This window comes from Grampus griseus, assembly GCF_964374135.1.
Source record: "Grampus griseus genome assembly, chromosome: 17".
Classification (NCBI taxonomy): Eukaryota; Metazoa; Chordata; class Mammalia; order Artiodactyla; family Delphinidae; genus Grampus; species Grampus griseus.
In genome coordinates, this window is record NC_139011.1 from 2,701,866 (window position 1) to 2,721,822 (window position 19,957).

General features: G+C 43.6%; 1 protein-coding gene across 7 annotated transcripts in view; it reads left to right on the forward strand.

Moving 5' to 3' along the window:
• PTK2 (protein tyrosine kinase 2) overlaps window positions 1–19,957 on the forward strand; it is a 253,294-nt gene that overhangs the window by 21,760 nt on the left and 211,577 nt on the right. For all 7 annotated transcript variants that reach the window (XM_082674402.1, XM_082674406.1, XM_082674405.1 and 4 more), the window contains exon 2: window positions 9,099–9,195. The gene's annotated coding sequence lies outside the window, so the exon portion shown is untranslated. The remainder of the gene's footprint in view (window positions 1–9,098; window positions 9,196–19,957) is intronic.

Below are 19,957 nucleotides of genomic sequence, written 5' to 3' on the forward strand. Positions count from 1 at the left end.
GGGCCCGTGAGCCATGGCTGCTGAGCCTGCGCGTCCGGAGCCTGTGCTCGGCAATGGGAGAGGCCACAACAGTGAGGCCCGCGTACCGCAAAAAAAAAAAAAAAAAAAAAAAAGCTTTACAGGTTTTAAAAGCTGTAAATGTATAGCTTACATTTTCATAATCTTTGTAAATTTGTCCAGCCAGCCCTTTTCTTCTGCTTCCCATGTATTTTTTAAAAAATATTTATTTGGCTGTGCTGGGTCTTAGTTGCAGTATATGGGATCTTTAGTTGCGACATGAGAACTCTTGGTTGCGGCATGCATGCGGGATCTAGTTCCCTGACCAGAGATCGAACCTGGGCCCCCTGCATTGGGAGTACGGAGCCTTAGCCACTGGACCACCAGCGAAGTCCCTCCCCATGTATTTTTACTGTCATCGTTTGTATTCCACTTCAGGTTGTACTAAATTAGTGTTTTCTCCAGTTCTTTGAAAATATTCTCACCTGTAGTTCCACATACACTATTCCTGGAGGCCAGTTCCTCAGTACCACTGGCTCCTTGAATAAATAGCCGAGCAGTGTGGGAACCATCTGTTGACGCATCAACAGCCAAGGAAAGCCACCCAGAATCATTTGCCTTGTTCTTTAATTGATTATTGATGTTGTTTCCCATGTCCTCAGCGCTTTGAGCAGCTGTTCTTGCTGAAAGGCTGATAGTCTTAAGCAGGTTTGTTTTTTTCTCAGCACATTTCTTTGGCCGTGCAAACATCCGTTTAAACTGAGGGACTGTCTAGGATCTTGAGCAGAGAAGTGGTGCGTCTGATTGAGAGTCCGAGTCACGTGCGGCGTTGGGAACAGGCGCTGGGGTGGCCAGGGCGGGAGCAGGGAGGCCAGTGCTGAGTGGGTGTGGCTGCTGCCGTCATCTTTCGGCTCCGGTCAGCCTGGTGTTGGGGGATGTGACGCCAAGGGCAGTTTCGGGGCGTGTTTTGCAGGAAAAGGCGACCAGATTGGGTGGGGAGCGTGGGAGGAAGGGTTAGGGATGACACCCTCAGCAGTTGGCTGAGGGGGCGTTGAACGCGTGCGGAAGGGTCGTGTCGGAAGGCCACGCCTGAGCTTCGAGGGGTCTGCTGGGCAGTTTACGCCGCTCTCTTTGGCGACGTTTCACTGCTCTGAGTGGGCTAGCAGCTGTCACGGTTTGGTCAGGAAAACAGAAGCCACGCTAGACTTTTTTTCAATATAGGAACTAGAATCCATCACTTCTGTTGCTATAGGGCTGGCAGGGTTGAAGGTCAAGGAAGCAGCCATTACAGTGAGTGTGTCCCAGGAGCTCATCTGGAATCAGCAGTGATCTGGACAGTTGGAGCCGCTGCTGCTGATCTCAGTGGTTGAAGCAGGTGGTTCCTGGGGTCTCCCTCTGGAACCACTGGGAATTCTCTGTGGAAGCCACTCTAGCTCTTAGCTGCCACAGTTGGTGAATTCTTTTTTCTCCCTACGCATCGACCTGCAGCTATGCTTCTGCCCACAGCTACCTCCTGAGAGTACTTTTCTCGTTCGTCTTACCAGTCTTGCACAAGTGCCTCTTATTAGTTACCTCCAGCCCTGAGTCATGGCAGGAGGGGGTTTTGGGAAACCCAGTTCTGGCTTCTTCTCTGTGATGCACAGGAGAAGGTGGAAGGTGGTGGCTGCGATGCAGGGTTGACAGCAGTCGGTCCAGGACAACAGCTGGGCAGCGGGTCTGAACTAGAGACGCATTTTAGAGTTAGCAGGAGACAGCATTCAGAGTGAGCTTGCCTGGGAGGTAAGCACAGCTAAGAGGAGAACAGACAGTCCTGGGGGCTCTGGAATTGACTGGTTAGAGAGAGGAGGAAGCACCTGTGAGCTGAGAAGAACGCAGGGGAAGACGGCATCCTGGGAGCCAAGAGGAGGGGAGAGGAAGTGACCAACTCTTTTCAGGTGAGGCCAGAGTACTGACCACTGGATCGAGCAGTTTGGAGATTATTGGTGATCTTGGATAGAGAAGTTTCTATGGAGTGTGTGTGTGGGGGGGGGGCAAAGCCCGTGGGTTTAAGAGATAAAAAGAATTTGTGATATTGAGTATATTGGGTGTGTGCTTGTTTATGGGATTATTTGCATAATAGCTGCTTTAAAGGCTTTGTGGGCTAATTCTAACATCTGTTTCATTTCAGTATTGACTTACCTTGATTGTCTTTTCCCATGGGAATCAAAGTGTGCCTGGCTCTTCCTATGCCGAATATATGTGGAGCACATCCTCCACATTTAGGGTATTTTGTTAGGGGCTCTTTGTCATATTTAAATCTGCTAATCTGTTGGTGGTTTGAATTCCAGTCTCCTTTCCTAATCCACCTGCTACTGTGTACTTTTCATTAAATAGCTTCTGCAGTTGCTCCATCCAGGTTTACTTTGCTGTCTCCAGGAGAGACAGGATAGAGTGTCTTTACTCTTCCTTACCTAGATCTGGGACCCTGCACTTGCACACTGCTTCCATTGTGCAGGTAATGATGGTTTCTGGTTTCATCTGGGCCATTAATGTCCAAATGACTGTCCCTTGATCAGTTACCTCTCTTGGTCCCTACAGGAGATGCTCCTTCTAATTACTTCTTGAATTTGGTTCATAGGTCCTTCTTTTGGTGTCTCTCTCAGGTAGACAAAATGACCCTTAGATATACCGTAATAACCATTAGTTCTTTTGAGTATGATTGAAGGGTTGACTTGTCTTGAATATATTAACTGTGCCTATTAATTAATTTGAGTAGAATAGTGTTTTGCTAATATTTTTAAGCCTTTTGCACAGTAGAATTTTCTGGGAATGTTATTCACAGTGCAAAATAGAGCGGTGGTTAAGAGCATGGACTTCGGACAGATTTTACTTTGAGTCTCAGATCTGATCCTTCCTCCCTGTGTGATGGGGATGAGGTTGCTTAAACTCTAATCTTGTTATCTCATCTGTTAGGTAGAGATTATCATAACTCTCCTACAAATGTGGTATAATATAGTTCGTACATGGCTAGTCATATAAATAAATAAGGAAAGAATCAACCTGATGTTCAGCAAATACAGTTCCTAACAATGTAGATATTTCTGTCGTGGGAATTTGAAGGCTAATCTTTTTTTTCTTTTTTTTTAAAGATTTATTTTTATTTATTTAGGCTGCGCCGGGCCTTAGTTGCAGCATGCATGCCGGATCTAGTTCCCCCACCAGGGATCAAACCCGGGCCCCTTGCATTGGGAGCGCAGAGTCTTACCCACTGGACCGCCAGGGAAGTTCCTGAAGGCTAATCTTAATCATTCTCCGATTTAGTTTGATCAGTTTCTCCAAGAACTAGAAGGCAGTTTATATTCATCATTTACTCTGCAGGCATAATAGGCAATCTGTTATTAGTGTTGTTGTTAATATTGTTTTTTCTGAATTTAGTAACTTTACCTCTTCTCTCTTGTTAATGTATTCACTTAGTCATTAGTTTAGTACCAGCATCTCAGAGATGCCTGAGACACTGCATCCCAACCTGTGAGCAGCACCACAGTCTAGTATTAGAATATTTTTGGCTAGAAAATTAGTTTGAAGCATAAAGAAGCTTTTGTTTGCCCAGATGATTTTCATAATCATATTCACATTCTTTATATATTTTTGGGTTTTTCAGAAAGTTACTTCTGATCTAGTGTTTTTTAGAATACAGGTTGCAGCTTGCCTACGTACAAAACTGTTGGTAGACTGAGCTTAGAGGAAGGGCAGCCTGTGTGAAATGGTTGTATATTTTGGACACTGGAGACCGTCACAGTTAACTTAAATTGTTACGATGTTATGGGTTAAGAAATAGTGGGTTTCGGCCTTATTTAGCACTTAGCATCAAACGACCAATTCTTCTCCAGGAGTTCAGCCTACATGCTTAATTCGAGCCAGATAACTTATAATTTGTCAGTGTGTCATGTTGAATGTTACTCAGCTTTAGGAAGAGTTTTTCTGCTGTGCTTGCTTTGGAAAGCCCAGATCATGTTCATTGTTTTAACAGTAATATTATCTGGTTAATTTGGGAAACAGGATAACATCATGATTTTAAAAGTGCTATTAAGCTAGTGTTTGAATCCCTGATCTCTCCCTTGCTTGTTGTGTGACCTTGAAAACTTCTTAATTTCTTTCAGACCTAGCTTTCTTCTGTGTAAAATGGGAACACTAATAGGAACCAGCTAGAGGCGTGAGGAGCTAGTGCTTACGAAGCTCTTAGGAGAAAGGCTGTCATTGTATGATGGTTAGGGTTGTTATTGAGACTTACTGAGAGATGGATGTTAGAAACCTGGCCACGTTGGATTGTGCATTGAAATGGGAACACTGTAAGCAAGGTGATGGAAGGAAATACTTTACCTGTTAGTGAAGCACAGATTTAGAGTGTGAGACTGGTGGGAAATTTTAGTTTGCATGTTAGAAAGGGAAAGGGGTTCAGAGCAGCCCAGGTGTCTATTTATACCCATCATAAAACACACCATTCATGCCCAAAATGTAGAGAGTATCCATCTTACAAATATCTTCAGGGACCTGGCAGTGTATTTTATTGTATAGTGAGACAAGCTTAGTTTCTGTTTATCTATCTGGAGTAAAAGATATTATTTATGTATTTTAATTATACAGTTTGGGAAATATCTAGTTTTCTGCTCTATTTGAACTAGTTCAAATTTTTATGCTTATATTTTATCAGTTTTATAGTTAAAATGCATAGCTTCATGTTCTTAATAAAGATAGATTGGCTCATGTGATACACAGGAGTGCTGGAACTCAGCATGCACTGAGTCTCCCACTGCTAACATGACAAGTGAACAGGCCTCCTGTTGCTTAAAATGAAATGTTGTTACTTACTTGAATTCTCCTTAAAATACAGTATGAAGCAAAGAGCAGTTATAAGGCACTCAAAATCTAGTGTATCCATTCATTTATTCAGGCATTATCACTCATGCATCGAGTACATGTTTATTGATTAAGTACTCTACGTGTTTGATACAGTGTATACTATTGGGTATATAGTGGTGAACAAAAACCAGACCTGGGGAGTGTTTTGCCTTTCACAGCAAGAAGAAAGCCAGTTGTAAGAGACTTGCATTTCAATGAATGGAGTTTTCAGGTTTGTACTCCTCTAATAGAAAAGAGGTCAAAAACAAACAAGAAAAGAAAAGAAAAGAAAAGGCAGAGGGCCTCTAAAGAGCACGTGTTACTTACCTCCTGCCACTAACTGGAGTTTTTTTGACCTTAGCTTTGGTTTTATTTAATAGTGTGTCGGTCCTGAGGCTGCAGAGCTGAAAGAGGCTGCCATTGTCCCTAGAATCTTGCTGTTTGGGTGGAGGGAGAGGCTGACAGATCGGGTAGGATTTAACATTCACTCTAGTAAGCATGTTAAACCAGAAGCTACACCCCAAGGGTCCTTGGGGACAGGGCCATGTCTCCCCTGTTGACTGATGTGTATTCCAGTGCCCGGTACCATGCATGGCATGTGTCAGTCACTCCAGAGATCCCTCTGTCAGTGATGGGATGCTGGGGGAGTGCAGGAGAGAGGGACGTGGCTCCCTCCAGGTGTGCATCCTGGTTCAGCCAGGGCAGGAATATCCAGGTGGAGGGACCTGCAAATGGCATAGAGGTGTGAGGGAGGGCACATGTGTTCTGTAAACTGGAAGTAGCTTACCTTTGCTGGAGTGTAGGATTCCTAGGAGACCGATGTTGAGAGATGTTAGGACTCTGGAGAGTTAGATTGGGCTTGATCAATAAGGGCCTCGTGTCATAACGTGCAGAAGCCAGATTCCCTAACGCCCAGGCTGACACTTTTCATATTACATAATGCATGCCGTGTCAAAAAGCATCATCATGTCTCGGGGTACCAATCCGTTAGTGATAACTTGCCTGTTGAAATTCTGTAAGCCGTTGGTGAACTTTTCATCTTTTGGGGAGGATGAGGATATAGAATAAATACTTGTTTTCTCAGGAATAAAAATAGTTTAGACTCTTGAAGGCCAAGCAAAGTCTGTATGTCTTTGACTTCTAGTTCGCTAGAAGCATGCCAGGTATGTAGAGTAGGTACTCAGTACGTGAATAAACGCAGAAAGATCCTTGCTCTCATGTGCACTGCTGTAGCAAGCATTACACTGGGTTTGGGAACGTGATCGCTGAGAAATGGCCCTCTACAAGGTCTCCAGGCCAGTGAGGGGCAGAGAGAAGCAAGTCATTGGTGATGGGACAGTAGGTGAGTACGTTGTAGAGAGACGCACAGGGTAAGTGTGATGGATAGTCACCTTCCTCTGACCACTGAATCCCGTGTTCTTAGTTCTTTTTATGCCTGCTGCTTATTTTCCCCATACTTTCCGATAGCCTTTTAGTAAATCTTCCACAAGGTCAGTCACATAGACTTCACATTCTCTTTCTGGGATACGATTTCCTGGAGATCTCTGTTTTCTTCTTTTCTGAGCTGGTTGCTCCTTACGCCTTTTCCTGTGGTGTTGCCCCTGGACGTTCCTTTGCTCTCATCCTTTGGCTTTTCTTCAGAGTTGAGTTTCATGTTTGTGGTATCGCTTGTGTGTGTGTTTCTTGACTGACTTCTTCGTTTGGGTGGCGCACACCATACAGAGGTGAATCACTTTAGAAAGGTGGTCCAGTGTCTTTGGGCAGGTGCGGCAGCCTTCCACATTCCTTTCTCACGAGCCACGTTGCTCCGACTGTCCTGTCCTGCCGCGCAGCTCCTGTTCTGGAATCTCCTTTCACTGTCGCCCTGGAGATGCCCTCATCTCTGCATCGACGTTCGTGTTTGTCCATGGCTTCCTCCTACTTTGTTATGCTCACATTTTGGTGGAGGACTTGCTCCAGTGGCTTCCTGAGGTAGGACGCTTAAGAGGCAGAAAGTTGGAGAGTGAGCGTGATGGAGAAGGTGATTGGTGGTGTGGCCAGTGTGGAGTTCTGTGTTGGCATCGCTCTGCTCCGTTGCCTCCTGTGCGCCATGTTACTGGTTTTCAGTTCAGAAGCTTATTCTAATTTTTTATTCTTTGTATGTAACTTTTTTCTTTCCATCTTTAGAAGCTTGTAGGAATTAAAAAAATTGTCCAAGACTTTTTAAATGGCATGAAGTGTGGGTCTCTTTTCATCTACTGTTCTGCTTGTCTAGTGGGGACCTTCATTCTGGTAACTTTTATCCCTCAGCTATGGGAAAATGTTTTCAAGTTATTGTGCTGAAGATTTTCTCCCTTCTGTTTCCTTGTTCTGTCTTTCTGGAAGTCTTGTTATCCACAACTTGGGTGTTATAGACAAGTTCTGTAATTTTCTTATACTTTCACTCCAGTATACTTTTCTTCCCACCCTCCCTCCCTCCCTCCCTCCCTCCCTCCCTCCCTCCCTCCCTCCCTTCCTTTCTTCCTTCCTTTTTATTTTGCTTTCAGGGAAATGTCTTCAATTTGACTTAACTTTCTTCTTTAGTTTTTTATTTCTGTGCTAAGCTTCTTTAATATCCAAGAGTACTTCTTTTGTTCTTTTAAAAGAACATCCTGTTTTTTTTTTTTTTTACACATCTTTATTGGGGTATAATTGCTTTACAATGGTGTGTTAGTTTCTGCTTTATAACAAAGTGAATCAGTTATACATATACATATGTTCCCATATCTCTTCTCTCTTATCACAAAGCACGAGCTGATCTCCCTGTGCTATGCGGCTGCTTCCTACTAGTTATCTACCTTACGTTTGGTAGTGTATATATGTCCATGCCTCTCTCTTTCTTTGTCACAGCTCACCCTTCCCCCTCCCCATATCCTCAAGTCCGTTCTCTAGTAGGTCTGTGTCTTTATTCCTGTCTTACACCTAGGTTCTTCAAGACATTTTTTTTTTCTTAAATTCCATATATATGTGTTAGCATATGGTATTTGTCTTTCTCTTTCTGACTTACTTCACTCTGTATGACAGACTCTAGGTCTATCCACCTCATTACAAATAGCTCAATTTCGTTTCTTTTTATGGCTGAGTAATATTTCATAGAACATCCTGTTTTTGTTTATTGATTGCAGTGTCTTCTTATCTCTAGGTTATTGATTGTATAGTTTCTGTTTCTTTCAAGTTATTTCCCTCCTTGCTTCCTTCCCTCCCACCCTCCCACCCCCGTCCTTCCGTCTGCCATGGACTGGGCCTTTTGACTTTTACATCAGGATATTCTGGGTGGACCATTTGTTGGGGAATCCCCAGTGTATCTTTAGGTCTTTCTCCTTGGCCTGGACAGATTCCCCAGACTCTTATCTGTAGAATTCTGGGGGCTGAGTGGGTGGGTGGTGGGAAGCTGAAGCATCCACCGTTGAGGTATGTACGCTGATGAAGTCCGCCTGTGTTAGTGCAGCTGGACAGGGGGACTTCAGTCCAGAGACCACGGAGTGACCGTCCAGTCTGTGTCAGAGATGGTGTTGAGGTTCTGGCTGTGGCTTAAGCAGCTTCACCTGCTCCTCTGTGTTTAGGCCTCCACCTTCCTCACCCTCAGTTGGCTGCACGGGTGCTGCCAGTTCTGAGTCTTCTGGGATACCGATGTGTAAATGGAATTGGGTCTTAGTTTTTTCCACTGCTGGCTTAGCATCTGGCTTTCTTGGCCTGCTGAGTCATTTACTATGCTTACAATCTTTCATAGTTTCCGTTTCCTCCAAGTTTTTTTTCTTATTTTGTTTTGGTTTTTATCTTCCATGTGAGAAACTTTTCTCACAGCTTCCAGAATTCCCTTTCTTTTTCTCCTTTCAGTTCTGCCTGAGCTATGTTTTGTTTTTAAAATTTTTTTATATCTCTTTAGTGTGATTTTGGTGGGAGAGGATGAAATAGATGTATATATTGTTGGTGATCTTACCCTGAACTTATTCGCTAACTTTGTGACTCATTAATATATGCTTCTTGGTATGGTTTAATAGTTTTCAGTTTTCCACATTATTTTCTTAACTGGAATGTAGGTTTGAAGACAGGGACTTGATAACATGTTTTTATCCCTCATTCCAGGTCTGGCACGGTATGCGTGGTAGGTATTGAAGCTGACTGTGAGGGGATGAACACAATAGAGCTTTGAAGAAGTGGTAGTGAAGACGATTTTATAAACGCACGTTGTCTTTTCTTGTCAGGTTCTTTCTGACCGCTATGGAAAGAGGAAAGAGAAACTAGGAGTATTTGTAAATCATCGTTTGACTTCGTCACAGAGTTATGGTGGCCTTCTGAACTGTAAGTCTGATTCTCTTGCCACACTTGTGTCTTGGTTTTTTGTTTTGCTTTGATTTTTCTTTCCCCTGTCTTAGGGTTTCTTTGACACACAGTAGAAACTAACAAAAGGTAGTGAATTTTGCAGAGTAAGTGAGAGAAAGAACAGAAGTTATGTAGTACCTTCTCTGTGTAGATACTATGTATATATTTTTGCTGAGATAGTGTAATAATAATGATTAACAACAACAGTAACATCGCATGCTTTAGAATAGTGCCTGGTGCCTTATAAACACCAAGTTATAGCTGCTGATGGGTCCTCACAATAACCCCGTGAGTGAGGTTGCTCCTCTCCCCTCTTTCACGTTTGCATAACTTAAGTACAGAGAGGTTAAAAGTTACTAAGCTAGTAAATGCAAAGCTGGGATTCAGACTCAGTCTGGTTCAGAGCTTGTGCCCTTTACTCTGGTACCTGATTGTTGTGGGCTCTGGATTCAGATGGCAACTTAGCTACTTACTAACTCTTGACTAGCTACCTAAACCTAGCTTTCCCATCCAACAAACGGTGTTTTGATAGCACCTCCCAGTGTGGTGAGAGGTGTGTAAGGTGCTCAGCACTCAGAAATGTTAGCAGTTACTCCGTGGGAGTTTTCCCGTTTTAATGAGAGGAAGACTGGGCTCTTTGTAATTTGTAACTTCGGAATTTGTTTCATGCTCCACCGCTGGGAAGTTGTAAACTTGAGATTCTATCCCAGTTTGTCATTTCCAAAGACTGCTCTTTCTGGTTAGTTTAGTGGTAAATCAAGGACAGACAGTTGGTAGACGATTCATACATCTCTCCTGGGGTATTGGCATTGGTAAGCACTTTGTTGTACCAATATGTTGTGTCGGTAAAAGCCTCATGAACTTGGACTTCATGGATTCAGTATTCATGACAGTTTATAACTGTGTTGAATTTCACTTTGGCCAGTGTCCTTGTCTTGGATGTCCAAGTGGCAGGGCCCTGGTGGTTTTTCCATTTCCTTCTGAAGGTCAGCTCACTTTCCTCCTTTGTTCTCTTTCTTCCCAAGCCACTTCTGTTTCTACGGAGGCTAGGTATTAGGGAAGGGAAATTATGTCATGCAGTTTCAATTTCCTAGCAAGGCCCGTAAGTCTTACTCCTGTTTTTCCAATTCCTGCTGCTCTTTATTGGCTGTCAGAGGAGCCTCTTCTGCATGGCTGTGCCAGGTGTGATTGTGTCGCAGGTCGTGAGGTGACAGCCTTGTTTCATTCCCTCCTCCCAGTCCAGATTATATGTTTCTTCCTGTAACTGTAACATTTATTTGGGTGAAAGTCTGTTTCCTAGAGTCTTCGAAATAAAAAAGATTTTATTTCACCTCTGCATCTTTTCTGCTTGACCTGTAGGTGGTTTTTGCTAAATGCTGAATGAAGGAATATTTAATGCTTGGCACAAAATAAGTTCTCTTAGTAGATCCAAACAAGAGGCAGAATATCAAGTGTAGCTTTTCAGCAGCATTAGCGCTTAAAAATATCTCATCTTGGTACAGCACAAGACGATTACATGAGGGGGCAGTATTTAGTAGAAGTTACTCAAAAATCTTCTTCTTGATATAATACACAGTGGAAGAAAAGCCTGACGGGAGGGTGGTGAGATGCCAGGCCAGCTCCTGATGGACCAAGAGCCTCTGCCCCAGCTCCGTGGAGCTTTTAGCACCAAGACATAATCTACTGATTCTGCGTTGGCTCTTTTTTTTTTTTTCTCCCCCAGTGTTTGAAAATATATAAGCCTAGGAAAATAACCTTCTAACCAGTGTTCCTGTAATTGTTTCCCCCAGCTCCAGACAAACAGTCAGACCACATGAGTAATTCTGGCCTCCCCCAGAGTGAGTCCAGAGCTGTGATGCTGAGGTCCAGGCCCCTGGATCTACCTGAGTGCCCCATCATAAGCCCCTGGCCCACCTGAGCCCCTGCAGAATGGCTCTGCTCCAGAAGCTGCTTTGCCAGAGCTGGCTCTTGGTTCTTGCTGTGTTTTGGGGTGTTGGGCTAGAAGGCAGGGACTTGGGATGGAGGAGTTTACAACCGCAACCCTAAGAAAGCAAAGCAAAGTTTTGGAGGAGCGGAGTTGCTGAAATATGTATGGAGACCATTTTCAGGGTTAATGGTTTGTGGGAAGGTGGTAGACAGAAGGAAGGCTGCCTTGAGACCCTCTGAAGACCCCCATTTTGGAATAAAGACATCTTTTAAGCATCTCGTGCCCCCCTCCTGGAGGCCCCTGGAATCCTCTGCTTTAGACGTTTCTTTTAGCGTTTGCATCCATGTTTCCTAACTATATTTCTGTACTAGTCAGGAGTCACTGATGCATCAATTTTAGAAAAAGTTACATTTTCAACTTTGCTATATAGTTAAATCACAATTTTTGTTTAGACCCATAATTTAGTTTTTAATTTTTCTTGACTTTGTAAACATTGCTCACTGTTGAGCCAGTTAATTCAGTGTGATTACGTTTCCTTTTTTGTTCAACTTTTTGTTTTCCTGCTTTCTTGGACCTCTAATGGCCACATTTTTTTCCTGTTTGCTTAATATTCTTAAGTCTGGCTAAGAGTTCTCACCTCCTCTACTAGCTCTGTAAGTAAGGCTGATCAAGTATTTTAATTCTGTCTCACCCCCGGGCACACCTGCCCTTTCCCAGCCTCCTCTGGACAGATGTTCCTCCTGCCTGCTGGGAACGGTGCCTGGCTTGAAGAACATAGGGCAGATGGGGCAGGAGCAGGGAAACAAGGTAGAAACGTTGATGGAGAAAAGTATGGTGGGAAGTGCAGAGGGAGGGGACAACTGTCTTCCTGGGGGAGCCTGCAGGGGAAGAGAAGAAGGGCTGGCTGTAGCTGTGGAAGGGCAATCCAGGTAGAGAAAAGTGCAAGAATAAGCACAGAGACGGACCTAGATTGTACAGAGACTGTACATATTAACTGAGTTACAGACTCTACCCTTAAGAGATTTAAACAGGTTTACATGGGAAATGTGATTCAGATTGTTAAACGTCTGATGTAAATTTTTAATGTTGTCCTAAAACCTGAGCATAGGAGATATCAGGACACTTGAATCCAAGTGATAATCTTAAACTGTTGATTGCATGTATTGATTCATGGAAAAAAATCCTTATAGAGCACCTGTCACAAAAAATAAAATTGGCCTCTGGCTGTCCAAACCAGTCACTGGCGCCGGACTGTGCTGAAGCTACGCTCCGTTTGTCAGGCAAGAACAGGGCATTGAGGGAGCTGTCCAGAAGCTGTTCCACATTTGGCTGCGCTGGGACTGTGGCAAGCAGAGTGGGTGGAAAATGTCACTGAGGGGTGTACGCACCAGTCTAATTTGTACGGCATAGCTGTAGCATCCTGGAGGAAAATAAGCCGTCCGTGATGAGGTCATGCGAGACCAAGGGTGATTAGATTAGATCCTTTTGCAAAGAAGTGTCAGTGCCTTTGAAACGCTGAGGCAAAATCGTAAGAAATAAGGTCCACAGAGGCTTTCATGATTGCCAACTCCAGGGCACCTCTTATGTAAACACCTGGTAGTTTTCATGCGTGGTCGGGACCCTGCACCTGCATTTAGTTCAGTGCGTCCAGTGTGTGCACATTACCTGCTGTGTGAGCCTCCAGTTTCATACGCACAGCTCTCTGAAGAGTGCATCTTTATCTTTCCAGTCTCACATTGTGATTCAGGAACTTCGGGTGAATGTATAATCATAATAGCTGCCATTTATGTGTCAGTTGTTGTGTGAGTTAGAATATTATTTAATTTTTTATAGTAATTCAGGAAGGTAGCAGTTACTATTCACGTTTTGTAGATGAGAAACGGGTCTTAGAGATGTTAGGAAACTTGCCCAAGGTTTCATACGGTGGTTATCGAGTTTTCAGGTTCCTTTGCAGTAAGTCTTAGCCCTTGCGCTCCTGCATGTGGGTCGTGCTTTCATAGCGAGGAGCGTCGTGCTGCCTGCTCAACTGCCCGCGGACCTGCCCGCGGACCTGCCCGCAGCACTGTGCTTCCTTTCTGTGCTGTCAGCCACGTGTCGACCACGATGCGTGTATTCAGCGTGTATGTATCGCCCATGCTGACTTGCGTTACCACTGTATCTGCAGAGCTCTGCAGGTAGTTGCCAATCATGTGTTCCTGGCTCATACTACGGAAAGAGTGTGGTTTCAACAAATACTTGTAAAAATAGGGAAATTGGTCCATTCCTGTCCCTAAAAGTAGGGAGACGACTTTTCCTGTGGTTTTTACATTCAGAGTAAGGAGAGGAGGGGATTTTTTTTCTTTCTACCTGTTTTGGCATATCATAGATATTTTTTTTAGCGGGGGGGCAAGTAGGGTGTTGGGAATTGGGATGGTAAGGAAGCATTTTAGATTTTTGTCTACTCATGAATTCTAAGTGGCTTATCAAAATATGCAAACTTTTCAGCATTTCTTCTTTGATTAACTGTATATTAAAAAGGATAGATGTCTCACTAAAAAGAACAAAAATTTGCCACTTGCAGCGACATGGATGGACTTGGAGGGCATTATGCTAAGTGAAATAAGTCAGACAAAGAAAGACAATACTGTATGTTATCACTTACATGTGGAACCTGAAAAAATACAACAAACTAGTGAATATAACAAAAACAAAAAAGCCTCACTGATATAGAGAACAAACTAGTGATTACCACTGGGGAGAGGGATTGGGGAGGGGCAGTATAGGGGTAGGGGAGTAAGACGTACAAACTATTAATAAAATAAACTACAAGGATATATTGTACAACATGGGGAATATAGCCAATGCTTTATAATAACTGTAAATGGAGTATAACCTTTAAAAATTGTGAATCAGGGCTTCCCTGGTGGCCCAGTGGTTAAGAATCTGCCTGTGAATGCAGGGGACACGGGTTTGAGCCCTGGTCCGGGAAGATCCCACATGCGACAGAGCAGCTAAACCCGTGCGCCACAACTACTGAGTCTAGGGCTCTAGAGCCTGCGAGCCACAACTGCTGAAGCCCGCGCACCTAGAGCCCATGCTCCGCAACAAGAGAAGTCCACGCACTGCAATGAAGAGTAGCCCCTGCTCGCCGTGACTAGAGAAAGCCTGCGCGCAGCAATGAAGACCCAACACAGCCAAAAATAAAATAAATTAATTAATTAAGAAAAAATTGTGAATCACTATATTGTAACCTGTAACTTATGTAATATTGTACAGCAACTATACTTCAGTTAAAAAAAAAAGATGTCTCAATAAAAACTTCAATTGAAAAAATGGCCAAAAGGTTTGATTAGGCCTTTCATCCCCTTCATATGGATAAGAATAAGCACACAGAAAGATGCTCAGCATCATTAATCGTTGGGGAAATGCAGATGACAACCACATTGAGATACCATTGCAATCCTATTAGAATGGCTATAGCATTAAAACAGAACAAGACAACACAGGGTGACAGTGCCCAGAGACAAAGCTGTGAAGCAGTTAGAACTCTCTTGCTTCGCTGGTGGGAACGCAAAGTGTTATAACCACTTTGGAAAACGATTTGGCAGTTTCTTATAAAGTTGAGCATATACTTATCATACAGTCCAGTAATCCTACTTGGAGGTATTTACCCAGGGGAGATGAAAATTTATGTCCGTGTGTATGAATGTTTATAGCAGCTCTATTCATAATCACTTAAAATGGCAAACAACTCGGATGCCCAACAGCTGGTCAATGGATGAGCAGGTTGTGGTCCGCCCTTACGGTGGAATCCTATTCAGCAATAGGAAGGAATTAGCTACTGACATAGGCGGCAAAATGGGTGAATCGCCAAAGCATTGTACCAAGTGAAAACACAAAGCGCGAATATAACTTTGATTCCATTTATACAACATTTTGGTAAAGGCAAAGCTCTGAGAATAAAAATGAGGTGAGTGGTTGCCTAGGGCTGAGGGTGGGAGAGACCTGTGTACAGAAGGGCATGAGAGCACTTCTTGGGGTGATGGAAAGAGGCCGTATCTTCCATGGCCATACAACTGAGTATGTTTGTCAGAACTCACTGAACTGGAGGTTTTTCTGTATGGAAATCATACACCAAACTTAAAAAAAGAAAAAGATAGTTGACTTCTGTGTATATACATACAGATAGATATTGCACACACTTCAGCTCAACTTTTCTTTCAAGCTGGATTTAATTTTACTTTTCTGGATGAGGTATCCTGGACGTTTAAGTGAAATAGATTTTAGCATAGACACTGCCTTGAAGTCCTTGGCTGATTTTTGTATGCTTATTTATTCATGACCTCTAAAGGCTTTATAACGTGGCTTGTCTTCGTATAATACAATTGTATATTACAGATGTCATGTAATTAGCATAAGTAAAAGTTGTTTTAAAAGTTAAATTATTTTAGGATTCCTTCCATGTTGTTCAAGCTCTTGTAGCTCTGGAGAAAATAGTTTTACCAGCTTTAAAAATTAATATGAACTGTTTCCTCAGATTGATGGGACAAATTTATTTTATTTTTAAAATATTTATTTATTTATCTATTTGGTTGCACTGGGTCTTAGTTGCAGCAGGTGGGCTCCTTAGTTGCAGCAGGCGGGCTCCTTAGTTGCGGCTCAAGGGCTTTCTCCTTAGTTGCGTCTTGCTGGCTCCTTAGTTGTGGCATGCGAACTCTTAGTTGTGGCATGCATGTGAGATACAGCTCCCTGACCAGGGATCGAACCCGGGCCCCCTGCATTGGGAGTGCAGAGTCTTACCCACTGCCCACCAGGGAAGTCCCGAGACAGGGTTAATTATGCAGTCTTCATCTCTTTTGTTTAGTCAGCTGTAACTGTAGGGTACAGTTAGTTATATTTCACACTGCTAGAAATAATAAGAACGTACACAGAAAATAATACACATTAGCTTTACTGAACTTAAGACTTAATTGTGACTGTAAATACACTTTCTTAAAAGTATGTAAGAGAGTTACTTGTTATTACTTTGTGGTGCCTTTTGATGTCCTCCAGAGCTGTTATTTAGCACTTTTCCCCAATAGGCCCTTGCTTAAGAAAGGCTTGTATAGGGCAGGGAGGGAAATTAAAGTGGAAAGTTGTGTGTGTATATGTGTGTTTTAATTTTTATTTAAAAATAAAAGTTTGTTTGACTTTAGAAAATAAGAAGGCCGCTATTTTAAATGATGAGCTCTTCATGATTTTAGGATGGGAGGATACTCCACTGTGTGGTTATAATAGAATCAGTGATAAAATGAGGCTGGTTTTTGTTCCTTTATTGCACGTGCCCCTCTGTGTTTGAGACCCACCTTACTCTTCCTTAGAGATGTAAACCACTGGGTGCCCAGACCTGCTCACCGCAGCCCCTGCCTGCCGCCCTTTGTATGGTGAGCATACTCCAGAGATCTGCTAGTAGCCTTCTTGATAGCATATTGAGGGACAGAAGAGAGATTGGAATTGTTCTGCTTACATTTTGTTGTCTGGCTCCACCCCTGTGTTTTTCTCTGGAACCTGCACTAACTTAACCCTGGTTCTGCAGTCTGAGAAGAGGGCTGGGATGCTTCTTACAGTTAACGGTGTTTCTGGGTGCTGTCAGTGGTCCATTTGTGTGGATGCGGGCGGGCAGTTTGCCGGGTGCTCCCTCTGGTTGGGATCATGTGTCGTTGCTGCACCACACGTGTGGAGTGTAACTGCCATGTACAGTGTCTTCTAAGAGGTTTCAGTGTGACTCACTGTTCAATTGAAAGGTTATCGTATATGCAGAATAGAAAAAAAATAGTGGAGCGTACACTTAAAAAATATGTAACCATATTTATTATATTTTTCAAAAGGATACTTAACAGGTCTTCTTAAACAAAATGTACTAAAAGATATTAAACTCAGTTTTATCTTTTCTGGGTGACGGGATCTGCGGTATGAACACTTGTCGATTTCAGTACGCAATGACACAACTTTTGCCTTTTTCGTCAATATCATACCACTAGGTTGGCGCCTCTGAAAGCCCTTCCAGCATCCTTTCTAGTTTGCTGCTCCTTGTTTTTTAAATTTTTAAAAATTGAAGTATAGTTGGGTTACAATGTTTCAGGTGTCTAGCATGTTTTGTTTTTTTAAATGAAAAAATTTTTTTCTTTCATGGAAAAGTTGTAAGATGCAGTATAGGGAACTCCCAAATACTGTACTTCACCTAGATTCACCAAATATTAAATTAACATTTTGTTACATTTGCCTGCGTGCCTTCCCTACCCCATCCCCATTTTCCTCTTCTCTCCCTCCCCATCCCTCCCTGCCCTCTCTCTCTGTCCCTCCATATATATATGTGCACATACACACACATATATTTACTTTTTTTTTTTTACTTTTTTTTTTAAAGAGGTTTCTCCACAATGCTATCCTTTTTTAAAAAATTAATTAATTTTATTTTTGGCTGCATTGGGGCTTCATTGCTGCGCACGGGCTTCCTCTCGTTGTGGCGAGCGGGGGCTACTCTTCATTGCAGTGCGCAGGCTTCTCATTGCAGTGGTCTCTCCCATTGCCGAGCACGGGCTCTAGGCGTGTGGGCTTCAGTAATTGTGGCACTCTGGCTCAGTAGTTGTGCCTCGTGGGCTCTAGATCACAGGCTCAGCAGTTGTGGCACACGGGCTTAGCTGCTCTGCGGCATGTGGGATCTTCCCGGACCAGGGCTCAAACCTGTGTCCCCTGCATCAGCAGGCGGATTCTTAACCACTGTGCCACGAGGAAAGTCCCCATATATTTACTTTTTACCAAGGCCTTTGAGAGTAGGTTGCAGCCATCACGCCCTTTATCCCCTTAAATACTTCGGTGAGTATGTGCTAAGAACAATATGACCGTAATATAATTCATATAATTATCAAATTTACAAAATTTAACGTTGCCTTTGCAACCCAAACACTTATCAAAATGTAGACCATTGTCGTTTTGTTGTTGAACCCAGGTTCGTGTGCCCAACTCACTGTGAGGCCAAACAAACCAGAACGTTAGAATTTGAAGAACAGAATGGTGTATTGCAGGACCAAGCAAGGAGACCAGGCGGCTCGTGCTTAAAAGACCTGAACTCTCCGGTGGTTCTGCTAGTAGCCTTCTTGATAGCATATTGAGGGACAGAAGAGAGATTGGAATTGGAAGAGTTTTTATAGGTAAAACTCAGGAGGAGGGCTGCAAGGTGTGTAACCATCCTCTGATTGGTTGGTGGGGAGGTAAAAGTGTGGTGTTCAAGGAATTTCAGTCATCAGTCTTCTGCTTCCAACCGGTCTGGGGTCTATGTGCTTCTGCTCAGCCTGAAGTTAACATCTTCCACCTGGGTGGGGCCCTTAGTTCGTGTAGAAGCAGTCAGAGATCTGTATCAGATTGTTAGGTATACCCCTTGAGGAGGAACCAGGATCCTGGTTTATCACTGCATTATTCTTTCTTTCTTTTTTTTAATATATAAACTTATTTATTTTATTTATTTATTTTTGACTGCGTTGGGTCTTCATTTCTGTGCGCGGGCTTTCTCTAGTTGCGGTGAGCAGGGGCTACTCTTCATTGTGGTGCACGGGCTTCTCATTACGATGGCTTCTCTTGTTGCCGAGCACAGGCTCTAGGCACGCGGGCTTCAGTAGTTGTGGCATGCGGGCTCCGTAGTTGTGGCGCAAGGGCTCAGTTGCTCCGTGGAAATGTGGGATCTTCCTGGACCAGGTGTCGAACCCGTGTCTCCTGCAGTGGCAGGTGGATTCTTAACCACTGCGCCACCAGGGAAACCCCTGCACTGTTATTTCTTGACTGCTCTTCCTTTGTTTCTGCATTCCCTCACTCCTCTAATTAGTAACTGTTGGAATCTGCCCTTTGGAACTCAGGGAAGGTCTAGGAGGCTGAAACCTTTCTTACAAACAAGAAATGGGGGGCACAGAAAGTCCCTCCATGCTCACAGTCCCTGCCCCAGCACCCTCCCCCGCCCGCCCAGCCCGAGACAACTGCTGTTTTTCTTCCACCTCAGATCAGTTTTGCCTGTGCCTGTCGTAGGATTTCATGTCAACAGAATTGTATAGTATGAATGACTGTGTAAGGCATTTTTTAGCACAGTGTAGTTGAGATTCATCTATGTTGTTGTGTAATTTGTTCCTTTTTATTGCTGAGTAGTATTTCCTTGTATGAATCTATCATACCTTGTCTATCCATTCTTTCTCGGTAGACATCTTTATTTTTGAAGAAATTTTTGCTGGGTGATGATGTTTACTTTCAGCTTGCTGATGAACTTGTTGTCCTGTCGTCCTCTGGCTCTTTGTGCTGATTTCTGAAACTTATTTTCTACAACTTTTTCATCTCTGATACTCTGCCTTGCAATTGTCAGCTTGACTCAGCTTCCCAGAACTTGAAATTTTCTCTCCTCAACTTACTGAAGCTGCAGTGCTCTGCTTCGATTCCCCTTCCTGTACTGTTGTCCAGGGTTGCCTTCAGCCAGACAGAGGGTTCAGTGGGGATCACAGGCCTGCCTTGCCCGTTGTCTCAAGATCTGAAAAGTTTCCTGGATTGTGTCTATTTTTCTATTTGTTTACCATTGGAGGGCATTTTCCATACTAGTTACCCTTTCCTGGCTGAAGTGGACATCCCTAGGTCAGTGGTTTTTTGCGGTATGCGGGCCTCTCCCGTTGCGGAGCACAGGCTCTGGACGCGCAGGCCCAGCGGCCATGTCCCACGGGCCCAGCCGCTCCGTGGCATGTGGGATCCTCCCGGACCGGGGCACGAACCTGTGTCCCCTGCATCGGCAGGCGGACTCTCAACCACTGCGCCACCAGGGAAGCC